The following is a 7,595-nucleotide window of genomic DNA, read 5'->3' on the forward strand; positions in this document are numbered from 1 at the left end:
TTTTTTTTTTTAATGGAGATAGACAAAATAATGTTGGGGACAGTATGGTGGATTTATGTTGAGAACTGTGCTGTGAAACAGTTGTTCACCTTTCATTCCTTTTAGCTCATCTCTATGATGTAGAGGGATAAATATGGCTGAGTAATGAGCTTTGTATGGGACACAAGGAGAATAAAAGTGCCACACAGCCACATTGTGGCAGAGATGCCAGGAGTATTGTATGCTATGCATGCGTGTTGAGTTTAAACGGAGCTACGGTGCTTACAAGATGTACTGTATTCACCCCCTTGGATGATTTATGTTATTTTTGCTGTTATGAATTAATCAGAATCAATAAAAATTGGCCTTCTTTACAAAAAAACAAAAAACATTCTGCAATATCAAGGTGAAATCTAATTTCTACAGTCTAATAGCATCCAGGGTGGCACAGTGGTTCAGTTGGTAGAGCAGCAAGAAGGTTGTAAGATTGAATCCCAGCCCAAGACCTTTCTGGGTGGAGTTTGCATGTTCTCTCTTTGCATGCGTGAATTTTTTCTGGGTACTCCAGTTTCCTCCCAGTGACCAAAAACATGCATGTTAGGCTGATTGGTAACTAAATTGTCCTTATGTGTGAGTGAGAGAGGGAATGTTTGTCTCATTTGTCTCTATGTGTCTCTTTGATGGACTGGAGACCTGTCCAGGATGTACCCCACCTCTCTCAAAATGACTGTTGGACATGGGCACCAGTGACCCCAGTGACCCAAAAAGGAAGAAGCGGGAAAATATGATGGATGTATAATAGCATCCAGTCATTATTTTTAATTATTTCATACTTCCTGGGTCTCGTTGGTGCCTATGTTCAACAGTCACTGTATGAAAATACAAAATATTTAACTTTTATATAATCATTTACAGTATACGAGTGAGGTGCATGTGCATTGTCAATCCACTAATTACTTCCCGTCTTCAGACAAACTGATGGCCGTCAGCTGCCGTCAGCCGTGGAGTATTCATTCTGCGTCCTGCATGTACGTGGCACAGCTAAATGTTTACTTGTGTACATTACAAGTGAATTTTTGCACTTTATATCCAAACTAAAATGATTTTGTCTGACGAGATGAGAGGTGGGACTCCACAGCGACTCTACCCAGGGAAGATATACTTCTTCCAGTGTGAGTTGAACTCTGGATTTTTTCAGAGGCTCTCAAATAATAAAGCAGAGCACCGTCTAGTGGGATAATATAAAAATTGAAAGATTAGTAACTAAGATAAAAAAAGCATTTCTTTATATGATAAATATGGGATTAAAATTGGTTTTCATAATGTATTTTAATGTGTCTGATTTTTCTGCGAAGAAGTATGAGAGTGAAGTAAGGTTACTGAGGTTAAAAGAGCATTTGAAATTTTCTGACAAAATGAAAATAAAAGGTAAAGGATTTTTAGACTTCGTCAGAATTTTTTTTATTGACCACCAAAATAAAACAATAAAAGCACAGGGAAACATAAACATGTGGCTGATTTCCTCCCAAAAGATGATACAAGGGTTAATGTAGTGATTGCACAAATATCCACTCCCTTTATTGTGACTACCGTTCTCTGATATTATGGAAAAATACAAGTCAGGGAATGAAAACAAAAGGGTTTCTTAGGGCCTAGGCATTTCTGGTTCTGTTAAATCCATCAACAAAAAATGGAATATGGGACATGTTGTTACAAATACATACATTTATGTATACATCCATTAGTGCTTATGTGTGTGTGCTGTTGATCTTAAAGAGTTTTATTCAAACCCCTTTTGTTGTCCACTGCTGTTTTAATTGATCTGAAAAACTTCATCAACTTTCAAATAGATGGAAAACACAACGTGGAAACACAAAGTTCCTGAAACTGAAGAAAGACTTGTGCAAGAGCAACGTATAGACAGAAGACTGTATTCTTCAATACAATACATACTCTGTTTGCTTCTGTAGTAAAAAAGTAATCACTTGATCTATACACAGCTTCTTTTCTCAAAGGAGCACATTTCCCTTGTACACTAAATCTCCACACTGCTAAGGTTATCGCCTTACAATGATTCTTTCTCATCGTCTGTCAAGCATCCCAACCCACCTTTTCAAGCCTGGAGTGCACATTTTACTGCACACACAAAAAGAACAAACCTTTATTTCAGCCCAGTACCTTTTTGCCATAAAACGTTAAATGGCTGCTCTGCCCTTGAACATAAAATTATTAAGGAGACAGACAAGGTGGAGGAGGAGAGACTGCCAGAGAAGGAAAACAAGGTAAAAGAAAGGACTTTTTCATAATGACGGTCAGCTTAATGAAAAAGCCGTTAGGGCTCGTATATTTGCTGGCCCCAAGGTTCAGCCTCCCCCTTGTTCCTGAGCTGAGGAAAGCTGCGCTGGGTCGGGCCACACTGAAAAGGGTTGAGTTCAAATGAGGAGATCCAAACCAAGTCGGAGAGACGGCAGTTTGAGACATTGCAAAGGAGGGTCAGGGAGGAAGGCCACAGGAGAGCAGAGTAGGCCTGTGTCACAGTGCAATCGAGCAAAGCAATTCACCAAGGCAGATGTGAAGGACGGGACATCAGTCAGTGGAGCTGCAAACCACAGAATGCAGCGCACCAATTACACACATTCAGGCACTTGTGCACACAAACACAGCAGTGTACACAAGCACAAATTATCCCTTGTTTTTTCTTGTTTTAGGCTGCAGCTTTAAATCTCTGTCAGTTTTACTCCCTCTAACACTCAGCTTTTCCAGGAACTGATGCTGAGAACAAATGCATTAAGCTTAATTAGTAGCAAACAAATATATCAAAGAAGACATTACCAGTGAACTGTACTAACAAGTCCTAAGCCCCTTTCATTCAACACATCCAGCATTAGCTTTTTTAATTTTTTTTTTTAAACAGAGGGAATAATAACAGAGGGAATAATGCAATAATATTCAAAAGCACGTGAAACGGCCTACATGGCTGCCACATTAATGTGCATGTGATGAGCTACAGATGAACTGTGCCAAGGGTATCTGCTCCCAGCCTATACACAAGGGAGCCTCTATTCACAGAAGAGCAAAAGTATTTCTAGGCCAAGAAAATTGTCATTATAGGAGAAACTGAGCAAAAAGAAGCTTTAGTATCCATGTGAGAAGACGCAATGTCATGCAGAGTGAGCAGCCTTGGTCAAAAAAGAGTATATTTGTGAGTAGGAATTTCTTAATGGTAGGTTTAATGGATGCTGGTGTATTAGCAGTAGCACCTGACCAGATTAAACTCACGTATAGTTCGGCCCAGGCCTGAGTATGCCTCGTGGGATAAATTGTCCTAGTTCAAATGGTACCTAGGAGCGTAAAATAGCCAAGACCAGGCTATATTCCTCCAGGCCAGAATATATAACCATCTGGCATGGCAGCTGCACAGCTGCAGAAAGAAAAGCCTTGCAGAGAGTGGTGAAGGCTGCACAGAAGTCTAATGGAGTCAGCCACCCCACCATCACAGACATCTACACCTCCAGATGCAGGAAGAGGGCCACCTGCATCATGAAGGACCCCACTCACCCAGCACACACACTTTTTGCCCCACTCCCCTCAGGCAGGAGGTTAAGGAGCATTAAGTGACAAACCACTAGACTGAGGAACAGCTTCTACCCTGAGGCTGTTAGACTCATGAATATCTAGCCAGGATAATCAGGGTGAAAAAAATCACATCATGCTGCTGTTGATCTGTTTCATTGCTGTGTTCATTCGTACTCATCTGCTCACACAGGTATGTTCATGCTGCTGTTTGGCGTATTGTTTTTATACTACTAGTGCTTAGTGTATTTTTAGTTAAAGTGTTTCTAAGTTCTTATCTTAGATCTTATTACAGTTTTTCTTTTACATTTTATACTTTTGTTGGATGTAACTGGGACCCTGTGTACACAGTTTTGTTCCATCACATGTACCATATGTGGTTTGTATGACAAATAAAAAACCTTGAATCCTCTAATCTACATACCCATTTATACCCATAATCTGGCACAAATATTTTAAATTTTAAGATTTAGGTCAGTTAGCTTTCTCACTTAATTTACTTGACAAAGCTGAATCCCCAATAAATTTTTGAAAAATTTACCGGTATGTACTTATTGTCTGTATGACTAAACACTGCGGATAATATGGGGTTATAATTTGGCCTGAGGGGTATGAAATGGCCTAGGTCAATTTATTCCCTGGGGTAAAAATTGACTTAGGCCATAGTAAACTGAGGGTATGATCTAGCCTAGTCTCCTTTAACCCCAGATGTAGTCCGGATTATAGTATACTATGGACTGTTATATTGGTTAGTTCATACTTCTACTAAATAGTATCCCCAAGTTGTATTAAACAGTTGTGATTTTGTGGAAAGTAATTACCAAAGGGTGAATAAAAAAGACCTGTGGCAGATAGCTTCTATCGTACTCAAAAAGTATGGGTATGAAATGACTAAATGGTCCTCAATGTTGGACATAAAGTCTGTTGCTGAAAAAGAGAAATGAAATTGCCTACACCAGTACATAGTAGGAAAGGCTCAATATAACACACGTCACTGCCTATACAACTCAAATCCTAATGTAGCTTTTAAGGAAGCACTCGAGTGACTAAGAACCATCCTTCTGCTATACTATATATACCCACTGTCCCTCCTCTGGGCATGGCCAAACCAATGTCAGTCTGGTCTCTTTAACTTTATCCCCCAGTTGTTCAACTTGTGCTGTTCCTCTGATGATCTCATTCATAATCTTATCCATTCTTGTCACACCCAAGGATCAACTCAACATCTTTAGCTCTGCTACTTCCATTTCCGTCTCCTATCTTTTTTGTCAGTACCACTGTCTCCAAACCCTTCAAAATAGCTGGTCTCCACGTTGTCTTGTAAACCTTTCCTTTGACCTTTACTGCGACGCTTTTATCACAAATCACTTCTGAAAAGCTCTCCATTCACTCCATACTGTCTGGACGCTCTTCTTCACCTCTTTGTCACGTTCCCCGTTCTCCTGGTTGTGGTTGCTGTTAAACTCAGGCCTCGACCAAGCTGGTATGTTGTCGCTTGGACAAACTGGCATAACAAAAGTGTTTTACACAGGTTACCCTTCCTGATACAACCTCACCTCATACTCGGGCTTGGGACAGGAGCGAGAGATGCACTGGCCAAACCAGCCACTAGTTCCTGTGGCTGGTTTATGCAGTAGGATTTATAAATGTGAATTTTATATTTAATGTAGATTTAAAGTCAAAGTTAAGTTAGTATGGCACCAGCACCTTTCTTCATCATTTTAACTTGATCTGATTAGCGAACGCTAAAAAAACTCGGTTTTAAAAACCGAGGCTCTGATTGGTGCCACTGTGTGGGTAAATCTTCATCATACTGTATGTCCAATTTCAAGAACCAAGTAGTTGTTTTCTTGACAGATGAGCATAAATAGAAATGTAAAGTTAAAACTTTTTTGAGTGTGGTATTTTTGTTGGACTGCAACTAGTTAGTGAACAACATTCATTATGGAGTCAGTCTCCCAAACGTCTCGTCATCTTTATGTAGTTTTCAACCTTTTCAAGTGAGTTGCAGCCTTGATGCTTGAGTTTTGAATATGTTAAAATAATATTGCAACAACTTTTCTCTCAAAATAGTCACAAAGTTGTTTGTAGACATCATCACTTTATCTCAAACCTGCCTGAGTGTCATGAGCATCTCCAACCTTTCTCAAAAGCACTAGAGTTGTATTTTGACACGACACATGTTGTCTTCTGGCAAAAAAAATAATAATAAATAAAATCTGATGAAAATGTTTACACTTTGCACAGCCAAAAATACAGTTTGGCAAGCCATGCATTCTAAAATACCCTGTGATTCTTTTTTTAAACTGACCACTCCGAACTCAACTACATGGCTTGCTGGTCACTTGGTTGCAAACAGAGTTCGGTGAGACTGCAACAAGACAGTTACATATTTTCTTACAACTTTGAGTCACCAACAAGTCCCTCAGTAAGATACAACTTTCTTCTTGTCTTGATCACATCACATAATGTACAAAACACACTGTGAATATCACTATATTATTGTTATACGACATACAATTATGGAAACTTTTAAAATCTGTATTGGTTAACACTGACTGAAAAAGTTTTTTTAATTTATTTTTTTATTCATCTTATCCATCAAGATTTTTTTGATTTATATAGTTATTTACCTCTTACGTTCCTCCCTCCATTCACTCTTGCTCTACTACCTCTTTTCATAGGTTGAGACTGTCAGCAATAACTTTTCCATACATTTTTTGCAGAGCAGCCCATTTAATAAACATTGAATTTCAGACTGGGCCTTTGCCCCTAATGCGAGTTATGAAAATGTAGGGGTGCAATAATATCTAAGTGCGCAATAATAAACATAGGATACGTGTGCGGCTTTACTCGCCGCTGCTGACCTTGAAACCTGAATGTGTGATTAAATGTAATGAATTTCCGTGGCTGACATAAAACATGGGGTTGACTTGGTGTTTATCTTGCATTGGAATGCCAGATACACAGAGCCACCATATCCAGCCCCACCACCTGAGGCTGCACTGCATTTGACGTCTGCTGACCACCATCTCACATCAACCCACACACCAATAAGAGCTTTCAGTTCATTGCATTTTATTCAGAATTTTTACAAGGCTATTAAACTGAAGACAAAGTGTCTGGGCAAGTGAGCGAGAGGGTGAGGGTTGTGCTTCACAGGCAGTAAATGTCTAAGATTTTTCTCCTCCTTCATTTTAGTCTTTATCTTTATGGTTTCTTAATTTATTCATCTGTAAGCTGACCTTCAGAACTAACTTTGTGTAATTGTTCCCAATCCCAGGATTGATAACTGGATTATAGGCTCAATATTAAAGACACAAAGGCATCTTTGAAAAGGAGTCTGGGAGTGGAAACTGGGCCTCATTCAAACTGCTGTGGATTACTAAATAAAACAGCCATAAAACACAATCCCTTGGCTTTAGCAGATGAAAGCTTAAGCTAACACACAGCAGTGATGATTTTAATACCAATGTTCAGTCCAATGGACCGCACGCTATAAATTACCAACACACCTACAACAATGAGATGTACTCCCCACTAGTCTGCTTTCCTCAGTCCTCCTTCTTCCTGTTTTATTTTACTCTCTCGGAGGAAGAAATATGCACATTTACGCTCCCGTAAATCACCCTGAAATAGCAAGGGATCATTTAGTTAACTTTTTCTACTTTAAACCAAAAGATATCAGGTTGCAAAAATATCCATTTCCTTCAGTATTCTATTTTGTTGTCTTCCCACACTTGGAATTTAAATAGATTTTTTTTTTAACTCAATTAAAAGTAATGGGCCTATACTAAATGCCCCAGATTAACAAAAATAAATTGGGGAAAATAAGTTGTTTTAAATAACAACAAGTGGTTTGTCAATGTGCCCCATCGTTGAGGGATTTGAATTTTAAATGTTTGTAGTTTTCAAGAAGAGTATTTTTCTGGCATGGAATTGAAGAGGGAATGCAAGTAAACAATGTTTGCAGTGCAAGATATTCTTATGGGTAGGAGATCACTGTGTATAAGAACAGAGGTAGTTTTTATTTATTGTTTTTT

Source organism: Nematolebias whitei, chromosome 6 (genome assembly GCF_014905685.2).
Source record: "Nematolebias whitei isolate Nwh7 chromosome 6, NemWhi1, whole genome shotgun sequence".
NCBI lineage: Eukaryota > Metazoa > Chordata > Actinopteri > Cyprinodontiformes > Rivulidae > Nematolebias > Nematolebias whitei.